At 46.8% G+C, this 16,485-nt stretch overlaps 1 protein-coding gene across 2 annotated transcripts in view; it reads right to left on the bottom strand.

Annotated features, from left to right (window-relative positions):
- The window catches only part of GXYLT1 (glucoside xylosyltransferase 1), a 217,016-nt gene that overhangs the window by 46,143 nt on the left and 154,388 nt on the right, over positions 1 to 16,485 (bottom strand). The gene's annotated exons all lie outside the window — the stretch shown is intronic.

Genomic DNA, 16,485 nt, shown 5'->3' with positions numbered 1-16,485 from the left:
TCTTGTTTTAATATCCTTTCACTATCCAAATTTCATGTACATGTACATAAAAGACCACGATCCGATACACCTTAGTCATCAAAGTGAAAGCCTTTACTACTATTATGCTGCTGCTTGATTTGTCTGTTTTACATTCCTGATGCCCATAGAGCTGGAGGCAAACCTTGACCCCCTGCCTATTTGTATCAATTGTCCTTCAGGACTGTGATCACTACGCGAATGCTGGACCACTGTTGCCAGGCCCCATAGAAGACTTGATGTTCAAGGAGGATATTCATGGACTCTATGGTACAGCCAGGATAGCAAACCAGTGATAGAGGATCAAGACCATTCCTCCTCACTCAGTTCTCACCTGGGCCCTTCCGAGTTCCTGCTCCCTCCCTTACCTATTGGCCACAGTTCGGAACTCTTTGCAAGTGTCTCCTGTAAAGCTTATCTTCCGTAGCACTGCTGCTCCAGTCTGAACTGCCAACCTTTAGATCTGTGGTTGAACACAAACCATTTGTACCACGCAAGGATCTAAACACAGAGAATCCCCGTTCAATTACTCTTTCCAGACAGGACTCATTTAAAATAAGGGGGAGCACTCATTGTCTAGAAGCAAGCAGTGTGGTCTGCTGACAGCCTCCTCTCAGGGTGGCCCCAGCCAAGAAATGAGCCCCACCAGGCAAGGATCTTGCCTCTCTGGGTATCCTGGGCTAACTGTTTCCCCTACACAATCCTGCACCTGCCTTTTCTGTTCACTGACCTTACACGCTAGTGAATCGTTTACACTGCAATTCCTCCCTGCGAGAGCCAAGTAACATGTGAGAAGAGGTTTCAAAACATTCAAGAAAAAATTCCATTAACTTTTCACTCACTCCACTTTTCTCTGAACTTTTTTGAAGCCCCATAGTATGCGTACTACCAAAAAGAACAAAAGTCCAACGCTATGCCAACTCTGGTGGAGAGGGCGGAACTGCCCCCAGTGGTTCCACAGCTATCACCTGTAGAAAAGCAGCCAGACACAACTTTCTCCTGCAGTGCAGCTGGTGAGTTCCAACCTCCCGTTTTCAAAGTGGGATCCCCAGACCTGCCGAAGCCGCAGCACCACCAGCACCACCTGGAAGTTGCGGGCAGGGTAGATTCCCAGTCTCCACCCCAGACCTCCTGAATATAAATTGGTAGGGTTGGGCTCACAGATGTGTCCACCTAGGAGGGCTGTATCAAGTAATATAGTTCTCAAAATCTACAACCTATCAGATGTCAGTCAAGTTCACGCCACCTGAAAGCCTAGCAGTGAAGAGAAATCAGTGCCTGGGTTCTGCCAGAGATACTACCAGGGCCCTCTGCAAACCATGGGCAAAAGCAAACCCAGCCTGTGAGGCAATTCCTACTCATAAGGACACAACAGAACAGGGTAGAACTGCCCCTGCAGGGTTCGGAGACTGTTATAGGGGTGGAACGCCTTTCTCCTACAGAGCAGCTGGTGGTTTTGAACTTCAGACCTTATGGCTAGCAGCCCAACACATAACCACCATGCAGCTACTATCCAAGCCTTGGCTGGGCCGCACACGGATACACCCTGCCTTACCCAGGATGGCCCGCATCACCTACATGCTGGGCGAGCCCAGACCTAACAGCTGCTCCATTTCAAGTGACAGAATCAATGCAGAGAAATTAACCACAAGGTCAAAGTGTGGATTTGAACAGTGAAGTTAACAACGGTTGACATTTACATTGCCAACTGCTTTTCTCTAGAATCTCCGCATTTGACACCCCAGGCATTTAATAAATAGAGCCTCCTGATATTTAATCTTTTCAGGGTGAACAATGTATTTGATGCTCCATAGGACCTGGGCTCAAACATCAGCTTCCCCCTTCTATTAAATTCTGCATTTTTCTTACCAAGACTCCACGGGCAAGGCTGTAAAACCACTGTGATTACAAGACACAGAAGCTAACTGCAAGCCCCCAACTACCTGGGCATTCTTGCTCAGCCCCACCTCTGGGGGAGAAATGAGGTAGCATCCTCAAACTCTTGGGCCCCTCCTTGCAATGGCTCAGACTGATTCTGTTATTAAAGCTTCCTCCTTAATTACTGACATACGTGCAATTCAAGTTACTTTCTTGCAATTATGTTATTCAGCAATAATTGGATTTCTAGTTTTAATTGGACTCTAAATTAGCTATAGCTTTCATGAAAGCCATTACAGTGATTTCTAACTACAGTTTTTGCTGCTTTTTGAGTACATTATATTTCAAACAAAATGATTCACCAGTAGAAGTCACAGCTGTGGTGAACTCTTGGAAGGGTTCCTATTAATGAGTATTCTGGGTGGTGGTTCACTGTAGGAAACATTTGGTGCAAAACGTATCCCTTGAAATCTGCTGACACGAGAGGCCACCCCCTGCCCAGGTTAAGAGCATGCAATTTCCCTTGGAGCGAAGGTCCAGCCCCCGGGCCCAGTTTCCTAGCTCAGTTAAGCAGGGTGGAGAATCTGTTTGTTACCGCCTGTGACTACCAGTATAGTACTGCTACAGATGCAAACCGTGCAAGATGACACAAAACTACCTAATTATTCTTGGAGGGTGCTGAAAGCCAAAAGTTGTTGAACCCACAGACAGCACCACTCACTCGGCGTCTTTCTTTTCTAAAGAGACTGTTGACAATTCAGTCTGCAAATATTTGTGAGTGTTGGCTGTGTGCCAAACCTCACAAGGGACAGGAAGCTAGGACAAGGCATCGCAGCCATGTGAAGAGCAGGAACTTTGCAGTTAGAGCTCCTGGGTTAGAAGCCCACCGCTGCTACTTCCTGACTGTGCGACCTCAGCTGCATTATTTACTCCTCATGTGTAATCCTCATTTAAAACGCTTTCATCTCTCACTTGCAAAATATGTCACAAGGTTGTTGTGTAGATTAAAGGAGCTGCTTTATGCAAAGGCTGTAGTGAAGTATTAGACGTACAGTAATCAACCACTGATGGAGCCCTGGTGGCACAGTGGGCCACAGGCGCTTTCCGTTGCTAACCTCAAGGTCAGTGGGTCACACCCACCAGTGGCTCCCAGCAGGAGATGAGGCTGTCTACCTTCATTACATGTTAGCTATTATTCTAGTTCAAGGTATCAAAGACTTTCCTCCAGGCCAGCAGGGCGCACCTAGAACAGGGACCGATACATGGCACGTGCTCCATAGGTGCTTTTGGTTTAATTACTTTCTAACCTATTGTGTTCCAGTCAAGTCACGCACAGCAAGCCTGGCTGACAGAGCAGAGCTGCCCCTTTGGGCTTCTGAGACTATAAATCTCTAAGGTCCCAGGCAACCTCTTTCTTCCTCAGAGCAGGCCGTAGGTTGGAACTGGGGATCTTGCGATTCGATTCGCGGCCCATTGTGTAACCCACCACATCACCAGGCTCCCTCTCGTGTAGGGCATCCAAAACCCCAGGGAGCGCCCTCAGCGAGCACGGAGTTAAAGGAGAGAGTGGTTGAATCTAGTTCTAGTTCGTGAGCCTATCCGTCAGGCGCTTGGTAGGAACAGACACACACTGAAAGGGGAGAGAAAGCAGAGCCAAACTCACTGCCACTGAGTCTGTGGTGACGCTTAGCGACTCTCTGGGACAGCGGGGAACTGCCCCTGTGCGTTTCCGAGACTGTTTGTAGGAATAGAAAGGCTCCCCTTCTCCCTGGTGGTTTCAAACAGCTTTTTAAAGTCAGCAGCACCCCCCCTCCTTCCCCCCCCCCCAAAAAAAATAAAACAAAGTGGGCAGCCCAAGGCGAAACGACCACACCACCAGGCTCCTTTCTGAAGAGAGTCTCAGCACTGAAAACTGCCTCTGAGCAAAGGCAGAATCTGCTGGACTTGCTCCGGGTGAGGAAGCCCCCGCGCTGCGCTGCCCCGCGCCTCTGCCGCCGCCTCACCGTGTGGGAAGCTGGCTTTTTGCTTTTAATCGTTTTATTGGGGGCTCGTACAGCTCTTATCATAATCCATATATACATCTATTGTGACAAGCACATTTGTACATATGTTGCCATCATCATTTTCAAAGTATTTTCTTTCTAATTGAGCCCTTGGTATCAGCTCATTTCCCCCCTCCATCCTCCCTCCCTCATAAACCCTTGATAAATTTTTTTCATGTCTTACACTGGCCAAAGTCTCCTTTCACCTACTTTTCTGTTGTCCGCTCCCCTGGGGTGAGGGGTGGTTATATGTAGATCATTGTGATCTGCTCCCCCTTTTTTCCCTCACCTTCCCCTTCCCCACCTGGTATCACTGCTCATTATTGGTCTTGAGGGGTTTATCTATCCTGGATTCCATCTTTCCAGCTCTTATCTGCACCATTGTACGTGCTCTGGTTTGGCTGGATTTGTAAAGTAGAATTGGGGTCATGGGGGGGCGGGGGCGGAGCATTAAAGAACTAGAGAAAAGCTATATGTTTCATCAGTGCTATACTGCCCCGACTGGTCTGTCTCTTCCTTGTGACCCTTCTGTAAGGGATGTCCAATTGTCTACAGATGGGCTTTGGTTCTCCACTTCACCCTCCCACCCATTCACATTGATATAATTTTTTGTTCTGGGTCTTTGATGCCTGATACCTGATCCCATCAACACCTCATGATCACACAGAGTAGTGTGCTTCTCCCATGTGGGCTTTGTTGTTTTTCAACTAGATGGGCACTTGTTTATCTTTAAGCCTTTAAGACCCCAGATACTAAATCTTTTGATAGCTGGGCACCATCAGCTTTCCTCACATTTACTTATGCACCTAGTTTGTCTTCAGTGATCGTGTCATGAAGTTGAGCATCACAGAATGCCAGATTGTTAGAACAAAGTGTTCTTGGGTTGAGGGCATACTTGAGTACAGGCCCAATGTCCGTCTGCTACCTTAATACTTAACATATAAATATATATGTAGATCTATTTCCCCGTCATTATATAAAAATATATTTACATATATGCATGCCTGTATTTAAACCTCTATAAATATCCTCTGCCTCCTAGTTCTTTTCTCTATTTACTTTTACTTTCCTCTTCTCCCACTACCATGTTCTGCCTTCATTTGGGTTTCAGTAATTCCTCTCAGCTAAATTGCTTTTGATATAGCCCACCAGGCATCCTTGCCATTGATTTTAGATCACTTGCTGTTCCCTTGTCCCTGGGTTGGTTGACACCCCTCCCTTCCTTTCCCCTGCCTGCCCTGTTTCCCCCAGAAGCATCAGTCCTGTTGTTTTCTCCTCCGGATCCATGTGGGAATCTTGATGATCATGAAAGCCCCCATTCCTGCTTCTGAGAGGACTCACCTTATACCCAGCAGAATGGCAAAACTGACCGATTTCAGTGTTAAAGCCCTAGTCACCTTATTTGCAAGCTCCCGCCCCATCATCTATGGATAGAAGAGCCAAACCAAATAATTCAACTGCATCACAGAACCAGATTTCTAAAACTAACAAAAAATAAAGAGGCATTACAATGTTGGCAATGACAGGGAGTCATTACCTAGGCCATTAACTAGGTCGAAAGGGGAGGGTGATAATAAGAATAAAATTTTTTAAAAGGGGGGGGTGCTAGAGAAAGTATTCTCTAACAGAAGCTCTTGAGGCCAACCTACAGCCCTGCAGGAAAGGATCAAATACCTGGATTGCTCTCTCTCTCTCCCTCCCTCCCTCCCTTCCTCTCTTCCCTTATGAACTTGTTGGCTAAACCTTAGGGCAAGAGGCACCACCTGCAGGTGAGCCTCCATAGACACAGCAGAGTGAAGAGAGAAGGGTGAGGCTAGAGAGGTAAATGGGGAGCATTGGCCTGAGAGGAAAATCAGGACACTATTGGCTGGAGGTAGAAGATATGTTGAACAAGATTGAAGTGCTTCACTTGTCTGTCCGTTTGCCATATCATAGTGGTGAAGAAGGTTGAAAACACTTGTGGACTGACGGGAGAACAGGTAGTTCAGTCTTGGAACAAGTACAGCCAGAATGTTCTGAAGAAGTGAGCCTGGCAAGGCTTCATCTCACATACTTTGTGTACAGTTAGCAGGAGAGACCAGTCCCTGGGAATGGCATCACGCTCCGTAAAGCAGAGGATCAGGGAAGAGGAAGAACGTCGAGGGGATAGACTAACACAGTGGCGGCAGCAGCAACGTGAGCAGCACAGGACCAGGCAGGACTTGTGTGGGAACCCACTGATGGGATTTAGCGGACAAATAGGGCACACGTAGAAAGGGACGGGTTACAAGTAGAGGTTGGAGCTCTTTGACACACGTCTTAAAGGACAGAGGAAAACTGAAGACTCCACTTTTTAAAACTTTTAGTTGTGAATTGGGTGGTTTACAAAACAGACCATCATGGGGGTTGTTCTGTTTTGTATTTGACAATTCAATCGGTGAATCCTATCAGGACAGTTGTACAATCATTACCACATCAATTTTAGAATATTTTCTTTTTTGTACTTATTGTGATTGGCTCATTTTCCCCCATCCTCCCCAGCCACACCCCAAGAGAACATTAATCCAGTTATGGTCTCTACAGATTCACCCATCCTGGATTTCAAATTCCAAAAATCTTATCAAAGAAACTGAAAAGCTAGCAAAATAGAGAAACCCCTCAATCAATAGGAAATCAGAAAATGTTAAAAACTAGAACTTTCAAATGGATCAAGAGAGATATCAAATGATAAGGTGTTAAATTTTAACCTAACCACATCTGCCATCATCCACCTTCCAGGGCACTCTGCATGATAGCCGGCTGTTTACTTCCCTGGTCTGTGTTCGGCGGGAATAGACTGGAGGCTTACTCTCCGTGTGGCCCCTGCAGATAGATTTTGAGCTTCCAATGTTGTCCATGGCCTCTGTAAACGGAGTATTTGCAAGTTACGCTCTGATGCCATTCCCTCCTTCAGATCTGGATTATAGTGTTTACAATCCTGACAGGCAGGTGGGTGTCTTCCATGCGGGCTTCGTTGGCACCTCACTTAAATCATCAGTTTTACAGACAACACTTAATACACATTTTGTTTTGTGTCCCTGATTGCAATCTGCTAGATGTAACATCCCCTATCCCAATCCCTCCATGTTTCCTGCTTCTTTCCTAACCCTTGTGAACTTGGTCCTGGGGCAAAGGCTGCCTTTTTGATATCAAATGCCCATTATGCTGAAGGGAGGGTGCCTCGCTCGTTATTCCCCTGCTAGGCCTATTTCTTGTGTGGCCGAAAACTTAGCCACAGGAGTGAGTTCCGTTCCAAACCTGAAGGGTGACTAAGGGTCGTCCAGTCGACTCTATTTGAGCAGTAATCCTGATCTCTTCTATGATTTTGAACTGGTCCTTATTTCCCCCACTCTATCCAGGACCTTGCATCCATTGGACTAAGTGGTTCCGTGTGTGGAGACAGTGAGGGAGGCCCTGACCGGGTTGGAACAGCAGATGGGGAAGAAAGGTGTGATTAAGAAGTTCATAGTAATGCATCAGAAAGTCTAGAAAATGGAAACATTGGCCAAATGATTTGAGAGGTTTTTTACTCTATTGTGGAGGTGGGGTGGGGAGTAAATCTAGGCCATGAACTCAGGTGGGAGTAAGAGGGATGGGATCCAGAAAATAAAGAGAGTCAATGGAGATGAGGTCTGTGCGCTGACCCCATTAGCACTCCAGAGAGATGACGGCCCAGGTCAGATTAAGCCACTAGGCAAGGTAAACACGAGTTTCCTTAGGCTTACCTACTAATCTGCTCCCCTTGCTGACTGGCTACTCTGTCCCTCTCAAGGACCGTCAATTTGACTTTCTCTGGAGGAGGTGCTGTGGGGTTGGGAAAGAGGCAGAGGGCCAGCCGTACCTCCACATCGTGGGAAAATGTGAAACATTTTATCACAGATCAACAAATAAGACCAGTAAACTCGTGTTTACCATATTTATTTGGTAACTGAACATTGATTTACAGCCTAGACAATCCTAAAGGGCCCTTTGACTCTAGCCTACAGGGTCACTATGAGCCAAACTCACTCCATGGCACAACAGAGAAGGGAAGGACGTGTAAGAGCAGAATCACATCATTCCAAGGAGCCTGGTTTACATGCCCAGAGGAGAGGGGTAGGGGGAGAGAGGAGGTGTCAGCGCGCCATCTCTTGGGGGCAGAGGAGCAGTAGCCAGGAAGTTACTGGGTGTCTGCCTTCTTCTACATTAACTTGAGGTCCTGCACACTCACCCCTGGTGTCCAGACAGCTAGATTCTTCTACCCACAGGCCCTGTGTTCTGTGACGATGCTTCGGGTTGGTCTGGCTTGTTTTCTAGGCTCTTTAACCTTTGGTGCCTAATTCACTGCTGGGTTTCTGGCTCTTCTTCATTCTGAAAGTCAATCCCAGTTCTAAGGTCACCTCTCTGTAACTTCAGGCCTTTGGCTCATTTTCATTCAGTTACCCACTCAGGCCTAGCTGGACCCATCCACAACCATGTCCAGAGCGATGCTGTTCAGAACTTTCTGTGGTGCTAGCAATGTGCTATATCTGCACTGTCCGGTATGGTAACCATGAGTATGTGTGACTATTGAATATTCAAATTATGATTAGTGGGACTGAGGAAATAAACTCATAATTTATTTTTCACCTTAATGTACATACTCTCAAGGTTTAAAGCTAGGAAATGGATTTCACTAGGGAAAGTGGAAAGGAATGGAGGCTTTTCAGACTTTCAATTTTTTTTTTTAATATATAGCTGGGACTGGCCTAGGAAAGGGAGTCTTGGTGTTATAGTGGATTGCTAAACACTAGGTTGGAAGTTCAAAGCCTGCAGCCACTCACTCGGAGAAAGATGAGGCTGTCTGATGCCATAAAGATCTACAGTCTTGGTAATCCCAAGGAGCAGTTCTACTCTGTCCTACAGGGTGACCTTGAGTCAGAATAAGCTAGATGGTTTGAGTGACAGCAGGTGGGCCCAGAGGAAAAACATGGGCAGGAATGAAGTTTAGCAGGTTTTCAGCTTTGTTTTTTACTGCCTTTCCTTGCACAAGCATATCAGTCAGAAGCTACTTCCTGATTGCCTCCCGCCCCACATCAGGTTGGGACTATGCACAAGACAAATAAAACCAGGATAGGAAGACAGGTGAAGCAGGGCCGATGACTAGAACCAGCTGTTACTGTAACAACTCACCAAGGCTCTCCTTCACCCTGTTGGACCGCTAGGTCACCAAGTAGGTGTCTTTCGCTGGCAATTGAGGCCTCCTGGTGACACGCCCAGAGTCAGCGAGGACCATGTTCTGTTGTGACCCGTAAGGTTCTCATGGACTGATTTTCAGAAGCAGCAGCCAGACCATTTGTTCTAGAAGCTCTACTGATACCTGTCCCACCATGGGGGTCCCGGCTGGTATTTGGGAGACTTCCAGCATCACCGCAACCCAAAAGCCACAGCACAAAACACGGGCAAGTGAGTGGGGATTTCCCACTGCACTATTTCCTGGCACCGGCCAAGCCATGGACTTCCTTGGCAATCTGATGCTGGTGCCTGTGAGCAACTTTGTACAACAGTGTGATGACAGCACAAAACACGGTGTATTAAAAAGGAAGCCATGTTGTTGAAATATGGTTATATAACATTTTTGCAAATTTTTAAAGTGTAAAGTGGGTGGGGGGGTTATATTTTCTACCATGAATTCAGCATTCAACAGTTCAAACCATTTGCCAACCACATACCTGGCCCCTCCCGTAACCTCACGCCACCCGCCAACCCCCACCCCTGCCACCGCCACCTCTCCTGGATTCGTTCTGCATCTTATGCACCTCCACCCACCCTCTAACCAAGTCAATAGCTGCCAACCTTCTCGCCTCTTGCTTTATCTGCACATGTCCTCCCACCCTTGGGCACCTCCACAGTCCGCTTCCTTCGGTAAGCAAGTCTGTGTCTTGGCTCTTACCCTTCTAGAAGTGGGGTCTCCTGCCACATTTGTCCTTTGGTGATCGACTAAATTCACTGAGCATAATGTTCCCCATGTCCATCCTTATCATGAGGTGCTTCATATTTCCATCATTGTTTGTTTTTCAGCGATGCAGAGTATTCTGTCGAGTGTACATGGCAGCGTTTCTGTACCCATCGTTCTGCTGATGGACATCTGAGCTGCTTCAAACATCTTCCACCGTGAACAGTGCTGCCCTGCAATTGGGAATGTGCGTGTCTGTCTGAAGGCTCTTACATGTATGACATCGCATTATATTCCATTCTTAATAAATGTATTAAATAAAATCTAGAGAGAATCGTAGTAACTAGTATAACTTAGAAGTAGTGATAAGAAAAAATATTTCAAGATATCTGTAGTAACTAATATGTTTTAAATATATGTGTGAAAAAAATCTATGCTTTTTATGGCTGACAACGCCCACATTTACAGTTGCGGAAATATTAAATTTCATACAGAGGTTAATAAAGTGCAGTCTTCTCCCCATCATGGAATCCCTAAAGACTGGCAGTTCAACGCCCCCCGCCACTGCCCGACCTCCACCAACAGCTTTACCATGGGAGAATGGCCTGGCAATCTGCTTCCATCAAGCTGAGAGTCAGAAAATCCTGGGGGGGGGGGGGAGGGGGGAGGGGGAATCCTCCTGTAAACGCAGGGACCGCTGGGAGCCAGAAATGAGACACAGCAGGGTTTGGGGAGGGCCAGGGTGATGCACTTTGGATTAGACCACCAGGCCAGCTTTTCTCTCCCCACTGGGAAGAAACAATAGAGCAGAAATCACCTTGTTGACTCAGAGAGCCAATACCTTTCACAGGTTGGTGGAGTGGGGCTCTGGTTGAGCTAATTAGGATTTTCTGAAGGCCGTCTGTGCCCCGTAAAATCTTACTACACACACGTGCAGCGCCGCAGCCCCGGCCAAGCAGTGAGTGCACCATGGCCCTGGACCTCTGCTCGGCCACGGTACGGGTACCAAGACCTCAGTCAGCTGAGTCCCCACAGCCTCTGGGGGCGGCACACGCACGCACGCACACCGGCTTACAGTCTAGAGGAGATCAGGTCCTAGACAAAAACAAAGACTTGACGCTATGGATAAGGAGGTGGCAAATGCTCTGAGGGAATGGGGAGAACATTTTAAGGACTCTAGAGAGCCCGGACGGAGTCCTGGTGGCGTTGTCGTTACGAGTTGGGCTACGAGCCGCAGAGTGGGCAGTTGGAAACCACCCGCAGCTCCTCGGGAGAAAGACGGGCTTTCTACTCCCTTCACAGACACAGACTCAAGAACTCGCAGCGGGCGCCTGTGAGTCAGCATTGACTGTCGGCAGTGAGTTTGGCTTGTTTGTTTAACAGGAAGCCTGTTCGGGGATACAATTTAAAATGGAGTGATCAGGGTAGAGTTCATTGAGAAAATGAAATGTAAGGAAAGACTTGAAGGGGTGAAATCCATCACACTTCCATGACAAGTCCATTATCTCATCAAAACGTGACCACGATCTGTGCCCATGGGGAAGCATGGTTTCAAGGAAAGCGAATAAGGGTAGAGGGCAGAATCCTCCTCCCTGCCAGTTCACATTTCCCTGACCTGCTTGTCTCATCTATGAAAGGAGAGAGTTGGGTAGATCGGTAGTTCTAGAACGACGATTCACACAGCCTTAGTGATGCAGTCTGTTAGGGACCCTGGGGGGAGACGATTCTAGGTGCTCAGTAGGTAAAATAATTGAGTCTTTTCCCACAGGTCATTTACCTGTTTTGCATAATAGCTCTGATAAATCAGAATTTTAGGTTGGGGAGAATGAAGTATTCCCCAAAACAGCAGCCACCACAAAGGGGCGTAAAAATAATTAAGCAGTGACTATTATTTTGTTCCTTTTAAATAATTGCCACCATTCATAAGAAAAACAGAGGCAATGTGGTATAAACCACTGCCTTGATTCTTCACAGTGTGTCATGATTTCCACTACTTCTGCCTTTAATTTCGTGATTTTCTACACCGAGGTGTTTATAGTGATGATAATGAGTTTCAAAACAAATCTAATGAAGTGTGCACTTTCTTAGGCTCGTGAGTCCCCAGAATAAGCAAGCATTGATTTAGGGAACCACGTCATGCAGAAACCCGGGGAAGAAGAGACTGCCTGCGAAGGTGACCTGAAGTCTGCTCCTTTCTCCTCTTCCTTCCCAGCAGGGCCAACCCAACAGTCCTGCCTGCTCAACTAATGCATTCCAAATAGACTTAATGAAGGAATTATCTGATTGCTCCCATTTAGCACAGTGCTCCAGTTGACACCCAGGCTCCCCTCAGGGAATGGTCTAACAGGCGACAGAGCCTCAGTACAGGGTTCCATTCAGTCAGGTGTCAGACACAGCATACCCACATAACTGATTATATTGCTCTCCCCATAAATATCTTGCCGCCCAGGAAGAGATTTACAATAGTGTATCTTCAGTTCAATTTTCAGAACGATTTACAGCTCACACACATCCCCAAACTTATTACCAGGCGCATTATTTGAAAACAAAGTGATAACTTGCTATCCTCTGAGAGAATCCAAGAACCCTTCCGCGGCACATTCTCCCTCTCTCTCTGCTATCTCTGCCACTCCTATTACTGTAATATATATAACAAACATCTGAAGTGAAATTACAAAGCACACACGCTGCAGGGTGGGCAGTGGTCTATTAAGTGCACAGCCTCCAGAGGATCACATATTTGTCTCGAAACTGGGAGTCCTGACAGCACTGTTCAGGAAAGCACAAGGCTGACACAGAGATTGTGTGAGGAAGAATCAGCCCCTCCGCCTACCCTTTCTGATAACCACAGGCCTTCTGAAACCTGCCGCTGGCCCAGATGCTGAGCTGAGTCCTTCCGACAGTGGTTAGCATGCCCTCTGAGCCTAACCAGACAAATGCGACCTTGCCGCGCCGCTCCTCTGCCCTGGCTGCTCCGCAGAGGCCCCAGGGGAACTTTGCAATCACTGCTGATCCGGTCTCACCTTCGGAATCCTTCCATTTGTCTTCCTGTGGCTGCTTGCATGTTGCGATGGTGCTAACAGCGATCCCACCAGTATTTCCAATACCAACAAGGTGGCCCGCCCCCACGACCACCCCTCACCTCCTGATGGATAGGTTTTGGGAAAGTTTCTAAGCTAAGATTGACTAGGAAGAAAGGGCAAATTAGCCAAGGAGCCCCGTCAGGATCCTGAGAGAAGATTCTCTGATTTGTTAGCCCTGCAGACATCATCAGTGGAACGAGCTACAGGGGCGGACACCAGGTTAGGCAAAATGAGGGCTCATGAGCACGGAGGCCGAGCCCTCCGGTGAAATGGATTGGCATCATGGCCACAATGGACTCAGAACATGCTGGTTAGTCACAAAAATGATGCAGGATTAGGCAATGTTTGGATCTGTTTTATATACGGTCACAAAGTTAACATCGGCTACCTTGCTAGCTTTCTAGCTATCTGTCTACCTATCCACCACAGGACTTGGCTCCAGTATTTCTCAAAGGTGACAGCCCAGGTGACTCCCCAGTGCAGCAGAGTCGAGCACCTCTGACCGAATGACTCAGCCTCAGGATCCACAGCCGTAAGCCATCATCACTAGTAGGGGCCTACCTTGACAAGTTGTCCGAATGTTTGCAAACACAGATCTGGCTGCTTAACTACCACCCTCACCCATCCCAGTGCCAGGCATACACCGGGAACTTGAATTTGAGTTGAATTAGCTAGTGGGTAAACACCAGGGCCAAGGTGTGGAATATCATCATCTTTAACCAGTGGCAGGTGCTATTAATATTCAAAATGCCACCTCAAGCCTTCGACTGAACAGCTCAAGTCGGCGAGCGTGGCCTTATCTGACTCTTGCTTTCCCCTTCCAAAGGCACCGTTTCCTTTCAGCTCAGATTTTCTTTATTATTTCACCGTCACATATGGTCACGTACCAGGGAGAACAAAACAGCAGATGGTAGAAAAGTACCAGTAGTGACATGCATCTTTTTGCCCTAAAATACTTTCCTGCATCCCATTTCAGTGGTCCATTGGAGAAGAAATGCTCCTTGTCTCCATTTGCTCCTTGTCTCTATTTGGCTCTCCTCATTGATTGAGAACATATCGTTCCCCATGACTAGCCTCCTACCATTATGGAAAAAGCAAAACTATGCTTTTATATTCAACGTTCTGGCAAAAAAAATGAGCAAATCGTTTTCAGAGGCAAACGTCACAAAATTTAAAAAAAATTTTATGTCCATTTTCATTTTCGTTCAACGCCAAAGCCATCTGGCTCTTCGGGTAGACGCGAGACACCCGTCCTATGGCCATGTGAAAGGAACCAATCCACCTTGAAACTCATGTAAAGCAATCATTCTGGCCCCTTGCCTTGACCAGACCCAGCCACCCAATCAATCCTGCCAGGCAGGCAGCCTTGGTGACCAGCACTGGGGACACAGCCATCCAAAGAATGGGTACTCTGAGTGGACACCCAGGAAAAAGTAAATACAACAGAATCACAGTCTCCATCATTCAGGGAAAGGGACTCCTGCAAAAAAATAGCCAATGACTTGGCTGTACAAGTAACCAGTCCATTTCATTGAGACCCATTCCCGATACCTCCACCTGTTTCCCCTCTCCTCCTCCTTCCTTTAGGACCTGAAGTTTAGGCGTCACTTGCTCACTTCCCCAGAATCTTCCCTATCTAAAACCAGATAGCTCAGCTACCATTTAAAACTTTTGTGTTTCGTTCACATTTAGTCCCTTTGAAAGCCAACTTCAGACTGCTCTTTAAAATATGAATAATTTTCACCCTTCAGCCAATCAGGTCGGCCTCTACCACATCCTTCTGAAATGCCTGTTCCCCCAGGATTGCCTCCAGAGCTTGCATCTTTGAAAAATCTCTGTAATAAAAATTCAAATACATTCAAAAATGAACATAAATAAAACATAATTTCCTCCAAATGATTTAAAAAATACTAAAACATTCACTTCCCTGTCTTGCTGCCTGTCAGGAGGGCCGTAGCCTGTATCCTTAGGGGTGGCGGAGCTGCTCCCACAGACACCAGTGAGGCGCTGCCTTGACAACAGAGAAGGCCCAAAAGCAAGCCAGTTTCCGTATAATGTGGATCTCACTTACCTATCAAAGCAGCAAGATGAATCTTATCCACAGAGAGATAGATGGTATCACTCTATTTTTCCTCCACAAAGGACTCTAATTTTAGGGGGAAATACTGGGGTGTAAAAAACAATCTGTTGGGACAGCCACAGTGAGAGGGAGTACTGCTCATTGTCCCACAAGAATGTTTGCAGGAGGCCCTGTCCCAGAGAGCAGCGCGGCAGAGTTAGGGTCAATCCCTCACCACCTCCACCTGCCCTTACTCCTCCACCTGCCCCTGCCTGGGAAATCAGAGATCCTCAGTGTTGACTTATTCAGAGTGCTTTGGTAGGGCCTGTTGAGATGCAAATTGCTGGGCTCCACTCTCAAAAAAACAAACTCATGAGTTTGTCAATGCTGACTCTTAACCACCCTTGTGGGTTTCCAAGACTGAAAGTCTTTCCCAGAGTAGAAAGCCCAGCCTGGCACCACTCCAACGTTCCTGATTAAGTAAGTGTAGGACAGGGCATGAGAACATACTTTGGGAACCACTGGTCAAGGTTCTCAGGACCCCAGGTCCATGGTGGGACTCAAGCGGGAATGGAATTGTGCTCAGGGACCATTCAAAATGTACCAGATGTGATCAAATTATATTCCATAGAAAAACTCTAAACTTATATGATTCCCAGGGACACACAGACACACACACACACACACACACACACTGCATATGGAAGCAGCCGTCAAGAGATCAAACAATGCATTGCATTGGGTAAGTGTGCTTCACCAGACCTTTTTTTTTTTTACTGTTGAAGAGCAAAAATGTCATTTTGAGGACTGACATATACCTGACCCAAGCCATGGAATTTTCAATTGTCTCATCACATATGAAAATTGCACAATGAATAAGGAAGACTGAAGAAGAATATTGAAAGTACCAGGGACTGCAATAGATAGATGATAGATAGATAGATAGATAGATAGATAGATAGATAGATAGATAGATAGATAGATAGATAGATAGATGAACACATCTATCTGTCTTGGAAAAGTACAGCCAAAAATGCTCCTTAGAAGCCAGAGTGATGAAACACATAATTTGGACAGGTTATCAGGAGAGACCCATCACTGGAAAAGAACAACATGCTTGGTAACGTAGAGGGAAAGCCATAAAGAAGATGGATTCAGGAGACGGACTGGCACAGTGGCTGCAACAACAGGTTCAAACATAAGAACAATTGTGAGGATGGCACAGCACTGGGAAATGTTTCTGTCTATTGTACATACAGCCCCTCTGAGTTGGAACCAAATCTGTAGCACACGCACACAATCCTGGTGGCACAAACAGCTAAGCATTTGGACGACGATCAAACATTGGCGGTTTGAATCTACCCTGTGGCTCTAAGGGGGGAGAAAAACAACACACTCACTGCTATGGAGCCGATGCCAACTCATGGGACCCTGTCGGACAGGGTAGACCTGCCCCTGTGACGTTCCGAGACT

This window comes from Tenrec ecaudatus, chromosome 6, assembly GCF_050624435.1.
Source record: "Tenrec ecaudatus isolate mTenEca1 chromosome 6, mTenEca1.hap1, whole genome shotgun sequence".
NCBI lineage: Eukaryota > Metazoa > Chordata > Mammalia > Afrosoricida > Tenrecidae > Tenrec > Tenrec ecaudatus.
The sequence above is the reverse complement of the archived record's forward strand: the minus strand, read 5'-3'. Positions and strand labels throughout refer to the sequence as shown.